The sequence below is a fragment of the Sciurus vulgaris genome (assembly GCF_902686455.1).
Source record: "Sciurus vulgaris genome assembly, chromosome: 12".
Classification (NCBI taxonomy): Eukaryota; Metazoa; Chordata; class Mammalia; order Rodentia; family Sciuridae; genus Sciurus; species Sciurus vulgaris.
The window spans coordinates 292,920-310,296 of NC_136473.1; positions in this window are offsets into that span (position 1 = coordinate 292,920).

The window sequence follows — 17,377 nt, forward strand, 5'->3', positions numbered from 1 at the left end:
GGATGACCTGGCCGAGGGTCACTGAGCCGCCTGAAAACCGTCGGTAGGTCCCACGCGCTCAGAGAGGAGGTGCCCTGGAGACTTTGCGGGCTTCTGCCCCAGCACCGCCGGCGACCTTCTGGCCCTGTCGTGGGAGCGGACGGAGTCGGGGCAGTGCAGAGTTCTGTGGACTCCTCGGTATTTTCACTGGACGGATGAAGTACAGGTGAAGGAGGGAGGACTCTCCTCAGTTGGCTCACAAACCAAAAGCACGCAAAAACTTCAATAATCAAGGTAAATATTTTAGTGCAATATTTTAAGAAATCAAAAGAAATGCAAAAAATGTCCATAATGAACAAAAGTTCGAAATTTCAAATATAGGACCCAACCCCATTCACTTTCCCATCTCTTGCTACCCTAATCCCAGCCCTGGAAGCTTCACTTACAAAAACAGGTAATTAGCAGCTGACCTGTAATCTGCCATCTGATATTTTAAAACTTTGCATTAAAATAATTTTTGCATTGCTTGATTACTGAGATACAAGGGGTGGAAGAGGGAAGGGGCAGTAATAGGAAGGCAGTGTGGGCTTAGGGATTAAGTCTTGGCTTGAACTTCCTATCAAGGGGGAAGTAAAGTCCTCTGAAATCCAGTCCCTCAGACCCAGGGGGTTGCAGAGTCCTCCCCTGTGGCTACAACTTAGGCTAGGCTCTCAGGGGTGCAGAAATCCTAGAATCCAGGACTTGAGGTGAAGTTGACTCCTCTGATCTGTGAGGAGGCAGTTCCTGCTGAGGTTGATTTTACATCCTGCCTCCTTCAGCCCTCCCAGAGGGAGAGAAAGTGGCCACCTCAGCCCTAGTCCAAGTTTCCTCTTTCTCTTTCCCACTTTTCAGAAAACACCTGCTGCAGAGGGCCAGGGAATGAGGGCCTGGCCTCAGACTCCTGCCTTCCCCAACCTGGAGTCGGCCCTGCCTTCTCAGCCAGTGCCCACTGGGACCTGGACTGCAAGGAAAGTAGTCCAGTATAGCTGATTAACAACACAAAGCGCTCCGTGTTGTTCACATTTCTAAAACTTAGTTGGGGACGTAATCTGAACACAGTTATCCCCAACGAAAATGTCAGGCTTAAAAAAAAAATCCCAGCCAGCTAGCCATATGAACATACAAAGCCGGCATTCCTTAGTAGCACAGAATACCGGAAATGTCCCTGGTTTTTTAGAAAGTAGTGGGAGTGCAGCAGAGAATGCGTGCAGCAGAAGGGGGCCCTGGACCTGTCCCCAGCACTCCCAGGGGCAGGCACACCCTACCTACACACTGGTCAGAGTGCATGGGCCTCTGCAAAGGCAAGAATGCCCAGGTGCATGGGGAAGACCACACTGCTTAGAGGTGGGTTGCTGATAGCACTCAACACAGCCACTGGAGCTAAAGTCCAGCTCCTGACCTCAGGACAAGGGCACGTGGTGGAGGTGTGGCTGACCTGAGACAAAATCTGACCCTCAGTGAACAGGTTCAGGAGGCGTAGTGCCTGACAGGTATGAATTCAGAAGGGAGCTCTTCTGAGGAAATCCGACAGGATTACTTCAAGGGCAGACCTCCAGGGTGCCTGCCACCACAGAGGACAGCAAAGTGGAAGCCCAAGTGGACAGCGGGAGCTGACCCTCGGGCGCTGGAAGCCTAAAGCTGCTCCCTAGCTTGCAGACTGACCATGGGTCATGTGATCCTGCCCAGTGCATTTCTTTGCCCATAACTCAAGCTCTCTGTGTGTGGCAGGCAGGGTGGCAGGGCGTTGCCTGGCAGAGGACTCAGCGTGGTACACCCCAGCAATGGTGTGAACCCACTCTGCCTGGTGCGCTTGTGGGATGCCGTGGCTGCAGGATCGCCCCTCGGTGCTGCTGCAGGAGGCCGGCGCAGTTTGTGGGAGGGTTCAGCATCATTAGCTTTCAGTATCCCCCGCCTCCGCTGGGTCCTGGAAGTTAAACCCAGGGGCTCCACCACTGAGCTGCATCCCCTGCCCTTCTTTTGTTTTTGCAAAGCTGGGGATCAAACCCAGACCCTCACGCACGCTAGACAAGCACTCTTCTGCTGAGCAACATCCCCAGTCCTTTTCATTTTTTGTTTTGAGAACAAGTCTCACTAAGTAGCCGAGGCTGGTCTCAAACTTGGCATACTCCCGCGTCAGCCTCCTTAGTCGCCAGGATTACAGGTGCGCACCACGGTGCCCAGTGCTTTTACGTTCTTTTTCTCACTTCCCCAAAGAAATGTCGTTATGGATTGACATACATATTTGTATCCCTCAGATATGTATGTTGAAGTTCTGACCCCCAGCGCCTCTGAATGTGACCTTTCTTGGGCCACTGCAGGCGTCATTGGTTAACTTAAGATGAAGTCACATTAGTGTCCTTGTAAGAAGACAGCTGTGTGAAGACAGAAACGCGGGGAGATTCCACGGGCTGACAAAGGCAGAGCTGCAAGTCACCCCGCTGCAAGCCAAGGGCAGCTGACAACAGCCAGTGAATGGAGGGACCCCCTGTGGGATCCAGAGGGACGCAGCCCTGCGTACCAGCCTGCAGAATTCTGAGACAGTGACTACTGTTAAAAGCCACCCAGGTGGTGATACTTTGTCATGACTGTGTGCAGCAGCGTATGCCCACAAGTTCAAGGCCAGCCTGGGCCGTCCCACAAGACCCTGTCTCTAAAACCAAAAGCAGCGTAAATGAGATGAGACGGAATCTGATTCTCAACTTTTTACGACGTTGAGGTGCAGCATTTTTTATTGACAGCCTGGGGTTAGACAGAGTTGCAAGGAAAGATTATCCATACCATGTCACTCTTTGGTTTTTTAGTTAAAGTTACTTGAGCTGGGTGCTTGCTATGTTGCCCAGGCTGGTTTCAAACTCCTGGGATCAACCCATCTGCCCTCCTCAGCCTCCTGGGTACTGGCATCACACCCAGCTAATGCTGTTTTTAACTGACAGGTTTTGATGGTGTGTGTTCACGGGCGCAGTGTGATGTTCTGACAGACGTGAGCAGTGTGAACTGGCTGAATCAAGCTGATTAACATCAATAGGCTCCCTTACTTTTGTGGCTAGACATTTGAAACTCTCTTGGCTGTTTGGAAAAACATGATACATCATTGTCACTCTGCTGAGCAATAGTATTCAGAAACTCCTTCCTCCTTAGCTAGAACCCTGTGCCCTGTGACCAGCATCTCTAAGCCCTGGCTCCTACCCATCCCGGCCATGGTCAACAACATTCAGTTCTCTGCATTCGACTTTCAGGTCCACACAGAGGTGGAACCACGCCATATTCCTGCAACTCCTCCAGCTGCTTCGTCTGTTGTAGTCAAGAACAGAGTTTTCTCCTGTCTTCGGGCTGAAGAGAGCTGTGTTGTGAGCATGCAACCACACTTTCTCATCTGTCCACCCGGGCACGGAGGAGCATGGCAGCGTGTGGACTCGCACTCCTGGGGCACACCCAGGTAGCGCCCTGTCACCTCTCTGTTCGGATTTTGCCTCCACCCGGAGATGCAAGGTTGACCCTGAAGTCTACATCAACTCTATTTGACCCCTTGGTTTGACAGAGAATTTCAACGCTTGTTCCCAGCCCCATGCGTGTTTTTCTAACTATGAAAGTATGTGCTTCATCTTGACTTTCCCACACGTGTGTCAAAATATCTGGTACTCCTGGGGCTGGAGAGATAGCTCAGTCGGTAGAGTGCTTGCCTTGTAAACACAAGGCCCTGGGTTCAATCCCAGCCCCCCCCCCCCCCCAAAAAAATCACGTACTCCAAAACTAAGTATAATTATTATGATTGTCAATTAGGAATAAAAATGTGTGCAGACCCCATAGAAAATGTGCAAAACCAAAACAAAACAAAAACGCAGTTCACCCTGAAGCAACTCAAAGTCTCAAACGTATTAAAAGGAAAAAAAAAAAAAAAGAGTTGTTCTAACTTATAGCAGGAAGCCTGCAAGTTAGATCACACGCTGACATCTTTCCCTCTGCTGGTGTGGCAGGATGAAGGCCGGCTGCGGCCTGTGGGTGGGGAAGAGTGTAAAACCAGCTCCGCAGACAACCACGTGAACAGTGCAGTCCTGGTGGCCAGCTGACCTGCAGTGTCACTTCTAGAATTCTCTTCGTAGACTGCCTTCAGAGTAGTTTTAGGTTCACAGAAAAAATGAGAGAGAAGAACCAGGAGTTCCCACACAGCCCTGCCCCTCCCTCACCCTCTCAGCTCCCTGTCCCAGTGTGGCCCACAGCCCATGCTCCAGTCCCTGGTGCGCGGAGGGAGGGTTCGCGCTGTTCTGTTTGTTTTTGGAAAGTGCTGATGGCATCCGGGGCTTTTGGAGCAGTATGCCCAGCCTGGGGTCCGCTCCTGGTCCTGACAGCTGACCATAGCTTCAGGGTAGTGCAGTTCCTGTGACCCTAATGTTCACTGGTCTTTTCCAAACAGTCTCCAAAAACAAAGAACGTCTCTCTTTAAATTAAAAGAAAAAAAAGGCTGCGTGTGGTGGCCACACCTGTAACCTCAGCGACTCAGGAGGCTGAGGCAGGAGGATTACAAGCTCATGGCCAGCCTCAGCAACTTAGGGAGGCCCTGTCTCAAAATAAAACACAAAAAGTGCTGGGGTCGTGGCTCAGAGGTTAAGCACCCCTGGGTTCAGTCTTCAGTACCAACCAACCAACCATCAACTAAAACCACCCTTACATAGGTGTATTCTACTTTACTTAATAAAGAATGTTGGCTCTTTGTGAAAAGAAAGGTAACCTAGCATCACCGAACACTGAGACTTTATTTCCGGAGTACCCCCTTTCCCTCTGATCCAATTGCCTTGGTGTTACCACTTCATTTTCTAGACATCTCCAAAACCATAAAGTTACATGTTAAAATATAATCCTAAAAATGAGGAGAATCAATATAGTATTAATTCTAGAATCATAAACCTCATTTATTGAATAATCCCACTGCTAATGTGATGTCAAATCCTGGCTTTTAAATTGTTTTGTTTATATAACAAGGCTATGTGATTGATTCATTTAGAATCTCACTTTCTGTCAGATTGCTCCAAATACCTCACACACACACATGCAGCACACACACACACGCAGCACGCACAGTTCAGACTGGACTGGTGAGACCCTCGGCCTCCGCTGCCCTCCCCTCCGATGTGTGTGGAGGGAGGGGTAAGCCCAGTTCTCAAATGCATGTCCAAAGCAAGAGTGTGAATGAGGCACCAAGTTCTGAATCCACTACCTCAAAGTCATCAAGATGATCGGTGAACTAACTACACACGCACCTTGAAAAATATATTCATGATGACATTTTTTAAATGCACAAAGTTACAGTTTTTACACGAAAGTAAGCAAGATACCAGCGACCACTGAATTTCTTACTGCTCGTGTTTAGGTGTAAGGAAATAAATGAACATTACAATTCAAGAGTGACTGTATGGTCATTTCCTAAAAACTTGATTATTGCTGTTGTTATGACCAAGATATTTATCGACAGCGACAGTCTAAAGGGTCAAGCAACTGTAATTGTGCTCGAATCACCCAAATTTGGATATGATCTCAATAAACATGAGTTAACATGGATTTGAATGTAAAAATATTTTCACATATTTAAAACTTAGGTTCTCAAATTTCAAATTTCTCTATTAAAATTAAAATATAAATTATGAATTTATACTGAAATTTAAAACAAAATTTTTGCTGGGGAGATAGCTCAGTTGGTAGAGGGCTTGCCTTGCAAGCACTAAATAAAGCCCTGGGTTCGATCCCCAGCACAGCAAAAAAAAAAAAAAAACAAAAAAAACCTTTTAATGAATTCTTAAAAACCTTACTATTCCTACATGTGCAGTGCTGTGCCTGCCACCAGCTCAGTGCGGACACACCCAGCAAGTGAGTTAAGAGTCCTGTCTGCCTCAGGCAAACAGAAAATCCAGAGGTGACAAGATTGACCTGCAGGCCTTGACTGGCAGGTGGACGGGCAGGAGGGGACTGCTCAAGGGGCAGGGGAGGGGCAGGAGTCACGGCTGATTGGGAGGAATGTGGCACCAAAGACACAAAGCTGGCTGATTCCCACAGGAGCAGATGGGATGGCCTGTGAAGTCACCTCTAAGACAAGTGCCCCTTCTCTCTCCTCCAGCCCCTCTCCCTCGAGCTGTGAATGCCCTGATCAGCAACACCAGCAGGCAGGCGGGCAGAGGCCCCCATCAAGCCTGCAAGATGGAGTCCCCCAGACAGCTCCCAGCAGCCCTCTGCCCGTCTCCCAGCTGAGGGCAGTTCTTAGAAAGAGCAGGTTGGGCAGGTTTACCTGCCCGCGTCCTTGGAGAGCAGGTCGCTGTGCATGCTGCTAGCTCTTGAACACTCGGAGCTCAGTTTTGTGTCGGCCCTGCTCCCGGGGTTGGCTGAGCTGGGAGCCTCTCCCCTCTCCTGGCAGAGACACATGCAGGCGCAGGCTGTATCAGCTGTGGTCCTACGTTGGCACCAAATCTCGGCCCCTGTCTCTGCCACTGTTTCTCCTGCCCTCCCGTCCCCACTGTGGCCCAGGGCTGGAGAGCAGGAGCAGGAGGCGTTGCAGCAGAAAGGCTCCTGCCTGAGCTGGTGCTGCCTGCAGCTGTACTCCCAGCTGGGCGGACGTCCAGAACTGGCTCGCCAGATGTCTTGGGTACCTGGGGATCGTGGAGAGTCCAGCCAGGATCTAGGCGGTGCGCCCACACTCAGGACACCTCCTGGGCCCTCTTTCTGGCCACCAGGAAGCCAGTTTTGGCCTTCAGCATCTTGCAAGTGGGTCTGCTCCAGCTCTCCTGGTGTCTGTACGGCCGGCCACCACCACACATGGCAGGGTCCTCTCCACTCACCGCAGCACTGCTGCTCCTTGCCCTGCACTCTGCCAGTGCAGGCCGAGCCCAGCACAGCCACCACTGCCTGAGCACACAGCCTTTGACACCTCAGAGGAGGGGCAGGGCTGCTCTCCCCATCACCCCATGCACAGCAGGCTTCCTGGGTCAGTGCAGATGGACTGCAGCTGCCTCCAGAGCCCACTAAGGCTTCCTGGCAAGGGACTTACCTGCTCCTTGGCAGGAGTACCCCAGGCAGCTCCGGCAGCTCCCCCAAACACTGTCCTGATGAGGCAAGTTCCTGATCTCTGGACCTCCACAGCACCTGCTGCACAGAGGCCAGTGTGGGCTACACATCTTCACCTGCCTTCCCCGTCTCTCTCTCCTCCACCTGCCTCCCCCATCTCCCTCCCCCATGTCCCTCCCCCACCTCCCTCTACCTCCTCCCCCCTGAAATGGTCTTATGATGTTAAGGGTCTTGCTTTAAACAAACTTGTTGGCTTTTCCATGTTATAGAAGAGATGCTGGGCAACTCTGGTAGCACCAGCTGACGGTTGAAAGGTAACCCCTCCAGTGCTCCTTCAATTCCCCACTTCCTCTGAATTTAAATCCAGCCCCAAGCACCAGGGACTGACCCAGGGCCTTGGCGTGCTAGGCAAGCACTCTGCCACTGAGCTACATCCCAGTCCTTTTAAATTTTTCTTTTGAGACAGGGTCTCACTGAACTGCAGAACTTGAAATCCTCCTACCTCGGTCTCCTGAGTTGCTGGGATGACGGACGTGCACCACCGTGCCCAGCTGAATACACTAGGGAGGCAGAGGAAGGTCGTTTTGTTCTTTTTAAAATAAATTTTCACTGTGAAATATAAAATATAACACAAAATTGACTATTTTAACCATTTTTCCTTATTTTTATTTCCAATGCCAGCGATTGAACCCAGGGCCTCGTCCATTTTTCCTGTGAACATGTTACTTTGTTTCATGTCTCGTGCGGTTTCTCAGATGCCTCCTCCTTCTCCCACTCCGAGGAGTGGTTTCCACATCAAGGGATGGGAAGGGTGAACGGATGGAGGCCCAGCTCAGGCAGAGACCAGACCTGGTCTGCCCTGAGTTGTGTCCAGAGTGCCTGATGTGTGCTGCTCTGGTTCAGCTGACGGGCAGCGGGGATAGACAGGCAGGAGGGACTCCAATGCCCAGCAGGCTGCACTTCCTCCTGCATTGCTCCAGGGTGGCCTTGATGGGCAGCAGGCGCACAAGGGCTCAGCGTGGCCATTGTGGGCTGCACACCTCAGGCCATCGATTTTGCCAGCAAACCCGCAGACAGGTGCATGTCCACTTTCACCAACAGCCAACTTAGATCCAGGCACACCTGGGACTAGAGTCAAGAGCACCTGCTCTCCAGGCCTGGCCTCTGCCCTCTGCAGACAAATGGAGGGCCTCACCCGCACCAACCTGCGTGCAGCAAGCCAGTTAAAGTGCTCAGCCTTCCCCCAGTCTCCAGAGTTCTTTCTTGCAGGCGTGTGCATTTCATGAAGTCCAAACTGAGTGTCTGTGCGCTGCAGAGAGACAACTGCATCCAGCTCCTCCTGGAACCAGGAGGGCAGGTGGTGGGAACATCAGCCCCAAGCTGAGGGCTCGAAAGTACTGTGATGTTCCACAGTGGCACCAGCTGAGCGCTCCGGAGACCCTAGGCTTGGGAAGGCTGTTGTTAAAGCTGAGTGCTGTAAACCAAGTCCAAGGAGCAAATGCTAATCCAGGTGAACCAAAGACAATACTGGGTCAAGTCGTCTTTCTGCCTGACCGCTCAGGCCCTCCCTTTCCTTCTTCCTGCTGGTGGCACTAGCAAGGGCCCCGGCCACCCCCAGATGTCAGACACAGCCCCCTCCCTGGCCATCATCCTCAGCCAGCTCCTGTACCACACTGGAACATGGACACTTGCTGGCATTCAGAAGGGCTTCGTGGCACTTGGCACCTGCGGAGGAGGGTCTCGTTAGTGGCCACAAAACTGAGCAGGGAGTGACCAATGTTAAATGACACACGCCGCAGGCAGGTGTAGCTCAGTGCAGAGTGTGTGCCCAGCACAGGTGAGGCTCAGCAGATAGACAAATGAAACTTTTAAAGAAGTCACACATCACCCAGAAATGCTGTCAGTTTTTACCTTTGCAGAGGCTCAGATGATCTAAAACATTTTGCTGGGTGGGGTGGCCCACGCCTGTAATCCAGTCGCTTGGGAAGCTGAGTCAGGAGGATTGCAGGTTCGAAGCCAGCAACTTAGCGAGACCATCAGCAACCCAATGAGACCCTGTCTCAAAATAAAATAAAAAAGGGCTGGTGTGTGGCTCAGTGGTCAAGAGCCCTCAGATTCAATCCCTGGGGATTACCCCCCTTTGGCATTCCTGGATGGCCAGCGTCAGCGCCTTACCAGGGTGGCTGTGGTGTGACATGGTTTCTAGTGGAGGTGGCAGCCAGCGCCACTGCCACGCCTGCACAGGAGCAGAACACCCGGGCTCAGGCTGAGGGAGTGAGGCCTGTGTTGCAGAGCCAGCAGGACACCTGCTGTGGGACACCAGCACAGGGATCTCACTTCATTGTGAAACCCTGTATGTGATTCTGAGACAGCTGCCAGCATGAGGCAAAGCTAAGCAAGCAGGAAGCATCCTCACCTTCTGAGCCTCTTCTGGGAAGACGGCACATACATGACAACCTATCTCCTGATCAAAGGCAGCTGTTGGCAAGACACGCATGTGCACCGGCACCAGGGACGGGCACCATTCCAGGCCGAGGTCCCTGGTCCAAGACGTGCCTTGGAACAGAGCCACCAAGACTGCAGGTGTGGGCTGCTCCTCCTGCGCGCTGGGACTGACACAGGCCTCCACCGTGGGGAGGCCCTGCCCAGGCCCCACCCACCACAATCCTTCCTTCTATTTCTTCTTTTTATTTTTTAGAATTTTGTGTGTGGTGCTGGGGATGAACCCAGAAATACACCACCACTGAGCCACGTCCTCGGCTCCTTAACAGGCACGTTATCGGTTCATTATAATATTTATGTCAGGTCCCACATGACATGGTCCATACCTGCATGTAACGCCATCTAGTCAATTCCACCCGTGACCTCCTCCCCTGCCCTGCACAGGGGTGCTTCACCCACGCTCTTTTTTTATTCTTCATTTTTCTTTTTAAATCTGAAGTGCACTTTTTTATTTAGAATATTACAAAAATGTAGTTGCTTATTTAAAAAGTTCAGTGATTATTTCAGACTAAAAGTATGTCATAAATTGAATTAATTTTCATATATATAGAATCAATATATAAAGAATAGCATATTTATAACATTTAAGGTTCTTTTGCATTTTAGGGTATAGATCATGTGTTTTTGAAAAACAAAATTAGCCATTATAAATACAAACTGTAAGACCCAAGTGGACCTGGAGGATCAAGAACTTAAATCTAGAAATCTCAAATTTGATTCATACTTATTCTCAGAAAAAGAAGCAAAGTTTCAAATTAACATTTAGTATTTTGTTTTGCTAATGTATACATTTTGACAATATGGAAGTAATATGATCACTTTTTTTCCTAAAACAGTAAGGTAAAACAAAATTACATACAACTAATGATTGAACTTGTACTGGTGTCCCTAGGTTAAGGCTATAAAACCAATGGATTTATATTAAAGGAAATGAATTTAAAAACCTCTCTTCTTGCTCTTTTGAAATATATAACATATTTGATTTATGATGTTAGTGTCATGCCAGATTTCTTAGCAAACTTACAGAATCGATGTACCTTAAATAACATATTCTTCATTTTGAGGCAGGGTTTCGCTAAGTTGCTGAGGCTGGTCTCAAAGTTGCAATCCTCCTGCCTCAGCCTCCCATGCTGATGGAATTACAGGTGTCTGCCGCCATGCCAGGCCATCTGTATTTCTCCTTTTGAGAAATGTCTGTTTAGTTCATTTGTCCATTTATTGATTGGGTTATTTGTTTTTCCTGATCTTAAGTTTTTTGAGTTCTTTACATATTCTGGATATTAATCCTCTGCTGGAATAGTAGCTGTCAAAGATTTTTTTTAGAATTGACTTTATAGCATGTAATGAGGTGGGTTCAAGCTCATTTTTTCCCTTACAGATAACTAGTTATCTTAGCGACTGTCCTTAACAAGTCTGACCTTTTTCTCCTTTCTGAAGGGGTCTCACTGGGCTGGCCAGGCTGGCCTCGAACTCCTGGGTTCCCTGGGCTCTGCCTCAAGGGACTTGGAACAAAGTCATCTCCTGTGCTACTGTGTCACCTGTCACAAATGACGTGTCTGTGCTGGGGGTGCCATTGCCTTTCCACTTGCCCACCCAGCCCAGGACTCGCCCCACTCTCCACTGCAGATGGCCAGTCCCAGATTCAAGGGACACTCCTGTCCCCCTCAGGTGCATGCTGAGCAGAGCAGCCCAGGACAAGGCTGGCTGAAGTGCAGCTCCGACTTCCTTCCTTGTAGCCTGCCCCTTCTCACCCCTGCAACTTGGAAGTCTTCCGGAACAGCCAGGGTCGCCTCACCCCTGCACCTTGGAGAGATTCCAACACAGGCTCACCTCACCCCTACACCTTGGGGATATTCCAGCACAGCCAGGCTCGCCTCACCCCTGCACCTTGGAGAGCTTCCAGCACAGCCAGGCTCACCTCACCCCTGCACCTAGGAGAGATTCCAGCACAGCCAGGCTCACCTCACCCCTACACCTTGGAGAGATTCCAGCAGAGCCAGGCTCACCTCACCCCTACACCTTGGAGAGATTCCAGCATAGCCAGGCTCGCCTCACCCCTAACCTTGGAGAGATTCCAACACAGGCTCGCCTCACCCCTGCACCTTGGAGAGATTCCAGCACAGGCTCACCTCACCCCTGTACCTTGGAGAGCTTCCAGCACAGCCAGGCTCACCTCACCCCTGCACCTTGGAGAGATTCCTAAACAGCCAGGCTCACCTCACCTCTACACCTTGGAGAGCTTCCCGAACAGCCAGGCTCTCCTCACCCCTACACCTTGGAGAGCTTCCAGCACAGCCAGGCTCACCTCACCCTGCACCTTGGAGAGATTCCAACACAGGCTCACCCCACCCCTGCACCTTGGAGAGATTCCAGCACAGCCAGGCTCGCCTCACCCCTGCACCTTGGAGAGAATCCAGCAGAGCCAGGCTGGCCTCACCCCTGCACCTTGGAGAGATTCCAAAACAGCCAGGCTCACCTCACCCCTGCACCTTGGAGAGATTCCAGCACAGCCAGGCTCACCTCACCCCTGCACCTTGGAGAGCTTCCAGCAGAGCCAGGCTGGCCTCACCCCTGCACCTTGGAGAGATTCCAGCACAGTCAGGCTCACCTCACCCCTACACCTTGGAGAGCTTCCAGAACAGCCAGGCTCTACTCACCCCTACACCTTGGAGAGCTTCCAGCACAGCCAGGCTCGCCTCACCCCTGCACCTTGGTGAGATTCCAGCACAGCCAGGCTCACCTGATCCCTGCACCTTGGAGAGATTCCAAAACAGCCAGGCTCACCTCACCCCTGCACCTTGGAGAGCTTCCAGCACAGCCAGGCTCACCTCACCCCTGCACCTAGGAGAGATTCCAGCACAGCCAGGCTCACCTCACCCCTACACCTTGGAGAGATTCCAGCAGAGCCAGGCTCACCTCACCCCTACACCTTGGAGAGATTCCAGCATAGCCAGGCTCGCCTCACCCCTAACCTTGGAGAGATTCCAACACAGGCTCGCCTCACCCCTGCACCTTGGAGAGATTCCAGCACAGGCTCACCTCACCCCTGTACCTTGGAGAGCTTCCAGCACAGCCAGGCTCACCTCACCCCTGCACCTTGGAGAGATTCCAACACAGGCTCACCTCACCCCTACACCTTGGAGAGCTTCCCGAACAGCCAGGCTCTCCTCACCCCTACACCTTGGAGAGCTTCCAGCACAGCCAGGCTCACCTCACCCTGCACCTTGGAGAGATTCCAACACAGGCTCACCCCACCCCTGCACCTTGGAGAGATTCCAGCACAGCCAGGCTCGCCTCACCCCTGCACCTTGGAGAGAATCCAGCAGAGCCAGGCTGGCCTCACCCCTGCACCTTGGAGAGATTCCAAAACAGCCAGGCTCACCTCACCCCTGCACCTTGGAGAGATTCCAGCACAGCCAGGCTCACCTCACCCCTGCACCTTGGAGAGCTTCCAGCAGAGCCAGGCTGGCCTCACCCCTGCACCTTGGAGAGATTCCAAAACAGTCAGGCTCACCTCACCCCTACACCTTGGAGAGCTTCCAGAACAGCCAGGCTCTACTCACCCCTACACCTTGGAGAGCTTCCAGCACAGCCAGGCTCGCCTCACCCCTGCACCTTGGTGAGATTCCAGCACAGCCAGGCTCACCTGATCCCTGCACCTTGGAGAGATTCCAAAACAGCCAGGCTCACCTCACCCCTGCACCTTGGAGAGCTTCCAGCACAGCCAGGCTCACCTCACCCCTGCACCTAGGAGAGATTCCAGCACAGCCAGGCTCACCTCAACCCTGCACCTTGGAGAGATTCCAGCAGAACCAGGCTCGCCTCACCCCTGCACCTTGGAGAGATTCCAGCACAGCCAGGCTCGCCTCACCCCTGCATTTTGGAGACATTCCAACACAGGCTCACCCCACCCCTGCACCTTGGAGAGCTTCCAGCAGAGCCAGGCTTGCCTCACCCCTGCACCTTGGAGAGATTCCAGCACAGCCAGGCTCACCTCACCCCTGCACCCTGGAGAGCTTCCAGCAGAGCCAGGCTCGCCTCACCCCTGCACCTTGGAGAGCTTATGCACAGCCAGGCTCACCTCACCCCTCCACCTTGCAGAGCTTCCAGCACTGCCATGCTCACCTCACCTCTGCACCTTGGAGAGATTCTCGCACAGCTAGGCTCACCTGACCCCTGCACCTTGGAGAGCTTCCAGCACAGACAGGTCACCTCACCCTGCACCTTGGAGAGATTCCAGCACAGACTCACCTGACCCATGCTCTTATCATCAGTCACATTCATTTACAAGGCTTCCAAATCCAAGGGCTTCCGGCACCTCTGTAGCGACTCACTCTTCACCTTCCCAACTAGGCCATCACTGCTTCTGGGCGGCTCTGATGGGCAGGCCTAAATTGCAGGAGCCTGAGTATCTTTGGGAGGTGCTCTGGGCTCCAGGAGCGAGGAAGGGGATGGCAGTGCCCATTGGCACTGGCCATGGGGAAGGGTGTCTTCCTGAGGTGGTCCCAGGTGCCCTCTTGCGACTGTGGGCCAAGCCAGCCACAGAGCACAGAGCTACTGCAGAACAGGAGAGCCCTGGAAACCATCTTGGCTGCCAGACTTGCCATTACGTGACCAGTAACATCCCCCTTGGAGCTGGGTTCCATCCGGCCTCCTGAAGCTCCAGGCACCTCTACCCAGCTGCTCGTGGGATGTTTGCTACGTTCTCTCCCAAGTTCCTCCAGTGGAGGAGGCCAAGACTGACTCGGCTGGACCCAGTGCAACGCACCTGCAGAACCAGCCACCTGCCAGGACGAGGTGGAGGGGCTCTCAGACACGTGAAGTGGGCTGGAGCGTGGTCTGTGGTAAAGCACCAGGGCCAGCCCCCAGGACAGACGGACGAAACCCCAGACAAACACCCCGCCAGAGAACCCCCCACCAAACACACCACCGGACTCTGGACTCTTCCCGAAGTCCTCTTCCTCTCCCTCTAGCGCACGTCGGACAAGGGGTACAGGGTGCAGCCTAGTGGAGTGCTCAGCACACACAGGCCCTGTCTCCACCACTGGCCTCAAAACCGAACACAGATGGGGGCTCGTCCAGTCCACGGTTCCTCTTCCTCCCCCCCTGCTGTCGTGTACACCAGGTCCAATAAGCCTGTCCCTGGAGTGTGGGTCCATCGTGGGTCTACTGTGGTCGGCCACCTGTTGGCACCCCCTGCCCTCCACCTAGGTCCCTTACAGCAGAGATTTCAGACAAGCATCAACCCTTTTATTTCCTGGAGAGTGGCCGTGAGGCAGGGTGGGTGGGGCGTTGTGCACTGTAGCAGGAGTCACCCCAAAGCTCTGTGGCCTGACAGTCCTCAGCTCAGTCTCTCTGGGCAGGAGCTGGGCCCTCTGCTCAGTCCGCCTCAAGGCCCCTCTTGGGCTACGGAGGCAGCCAGGGTCTCAGGCTTGCTGGAGGCTCCCTGGGTAGCACCCACACCCGTGCCTCCCTGGGCTGCAGGATTCTCTTTGTGGGCTGTTGGTCGGACCCCTACCAGCTGTGCGGAGGGCTTGGTTCTGCCGGGCTTAGGTACACTCGCGAGCCATCCCCATGCTGCAGCAGGATCCCAGTGCTCAACATGCTGCTCTCTGGCCTTGCCAGGGTGGAGACTGGACAGCACTAGGCCCTGTCCCACACCGTGGCAGCCTCGTCCCAAGGACAACAGGCAGACTCCTTCTCCTGGCCTGCACTTGGCTTGCTCCCAGCTGCCCTCGGCCCCCCGCCAACTGTGCCTCCCCGAGGCCTCTCCAGATCCGTGGTCTTCTGGTCAGCTCGCACTCAAGGAGCCAGGTTCCTGCGGGCACTGCAAGCACAGGCCACCTGGCTTGGCTGACCTCTGCATGGCTGGCAGAAACTCACAACCACACAGCCCGTTCTCTGAGGAAACGTCACCCACAGTAACAGCTAAGCTGTCTTCAGCGAGTCACCCAGACAAGGAACAGGCGCATTCCATGTTCTGCGATGGAAACCTGACTCCCACCATCGGTTTCGGTTGTCAGGGACACGGGTGTTGAGGAGGCTGCCTGGTGGGTCCCACAGGGAGGCCTCTGGAGCAGAGCCGTGGCCGGCACCGATGTGCCTGTGAATCTCCACGCGTAGGAAGGAGAGGGCACAAGAGGTCACGCCTGTGCCTCTCGCCCCCCGACGCCGGTTCCTCGTGGGCAGTCTTCTGCTCGGTTAAAGCAGCACTCCGAGTTTGTCATCCTGACACTGCTGGCACACACTGCAGAGCTGCGTCACATTGACAGGTGAACTCTCTTCGCAGTGCTTTCAAGTTTCATTTGTTCCTCCTGGGGATTGAACCCAAGAGTACTCGACCACTGCATCTCCAGCCCTTTTTGTTTTTTGAGACAGGTACTTACTAAGTTGCTGAGGCTGGCCTCGAACTTGCAATCCTCCTGCCTCAGCCTCCTAAGGCTCTGGGATCACAGGCTTGGGCCATCACACCCAGCTTAAAGAGCTTGTATTTCTACCTCCCAAGCTATCCTCCTTAGATCACCACAACAGGATATAACATAATCATAACAGCTCTTGAGCGCTTCTCCCAGGGTGCTGCTCTGAGGGAGAGGGCAAGCTCCGGAGGGTGACCTTGTGTAGGCACCCAAGGTTGCAGACACAACACATACCCTTTGAATACTGGAACAAGTGTGGGGAAGTTATGATGGGCAGTCTGTAAAGCCAATCACCTGTGACACCCTAAGACGAGTTCACTGGACAAGGGAACCAGGCTGACTCTGCAGGTCCCAAGAACCCACACCGATCGCAGGACCGGCAGTGCTGGCGACAAGAAGCCCGACCAGCCCAGTGGCTGCCATGCTTGACCGGGGGATCAGCATTGGTAACATCATGCACAACCTTCCCAAATCCTCCCAGAGCCATACCTCACCTCTGGGGGTAATTCAGCACAGACACTCTTGAGCTCCGTCACCCAGCCTGCTGGAGCTGGAGGCACTCCCCGCAGAGCACACGAGAGCGACCTGCAGGCTGGGCTGTCAGAAAGCTCGCTGTGTCTCAGACAGACCTGCTTCAGGAGTGAGAGCACTTCCGGTTGTTAGCACTGCAGGCTCAGATTAAAAAACAGGAGTAACATTCTAGTGTTCCCACTTGACTTTTTGACAATTCTTAGTGTTGGTGCCAGAAAACTGTTTCAAAGTACACTACTTTTATAAAAAATGAAAACAGCCTTCCAGTTTTACTTATCTGTGCTTGTCTTTTAAAAAGCATTCTCTTGGGCTGGGATCGTGGCTCAGTGGTAGAGTGCTCGTCTCGCACATACGAGGCACTGGGTTCGATCCTCAGCACCACATTAAAAAAAAAAAAAAAAAAAAAAAAAAAAGGCGTTCTCTTTTAGACCTTTGTTTACTTTTACGTGGTGCTGAGGATCGAACCCAGTGCCTCACACGTGCGAGGCCTGAGCCCCAGCACAGCCCCTTATCTGTGCTATTTTATGACGGTTTCAACGTAGGAATCCTGTCTCCAGGTACGCCATCGTTCTCTACCAAATGAGGGTGCTGATTTAAGAGACAACTCTAGGCAACAGATCTCCAGCCTCTGACCACGGGGAATCTGCTCCACCATGCCTTACTGGCATCGGTTCTAATTTGGGCATCATTTAGAAACCTCCGAGTCCACAGTTTTAGTATATGAAATAACCCAGTTCTTGTGCTCCTTACAGATCTTCAGTGGGACCAGACTCCACAGGTGGCAGAATATTTGTCTGCCTCCCGGCATGTGGACAATATGGAATGCCACCAGCAATCCAGGCGAATGCCAAGAGCAATCACAA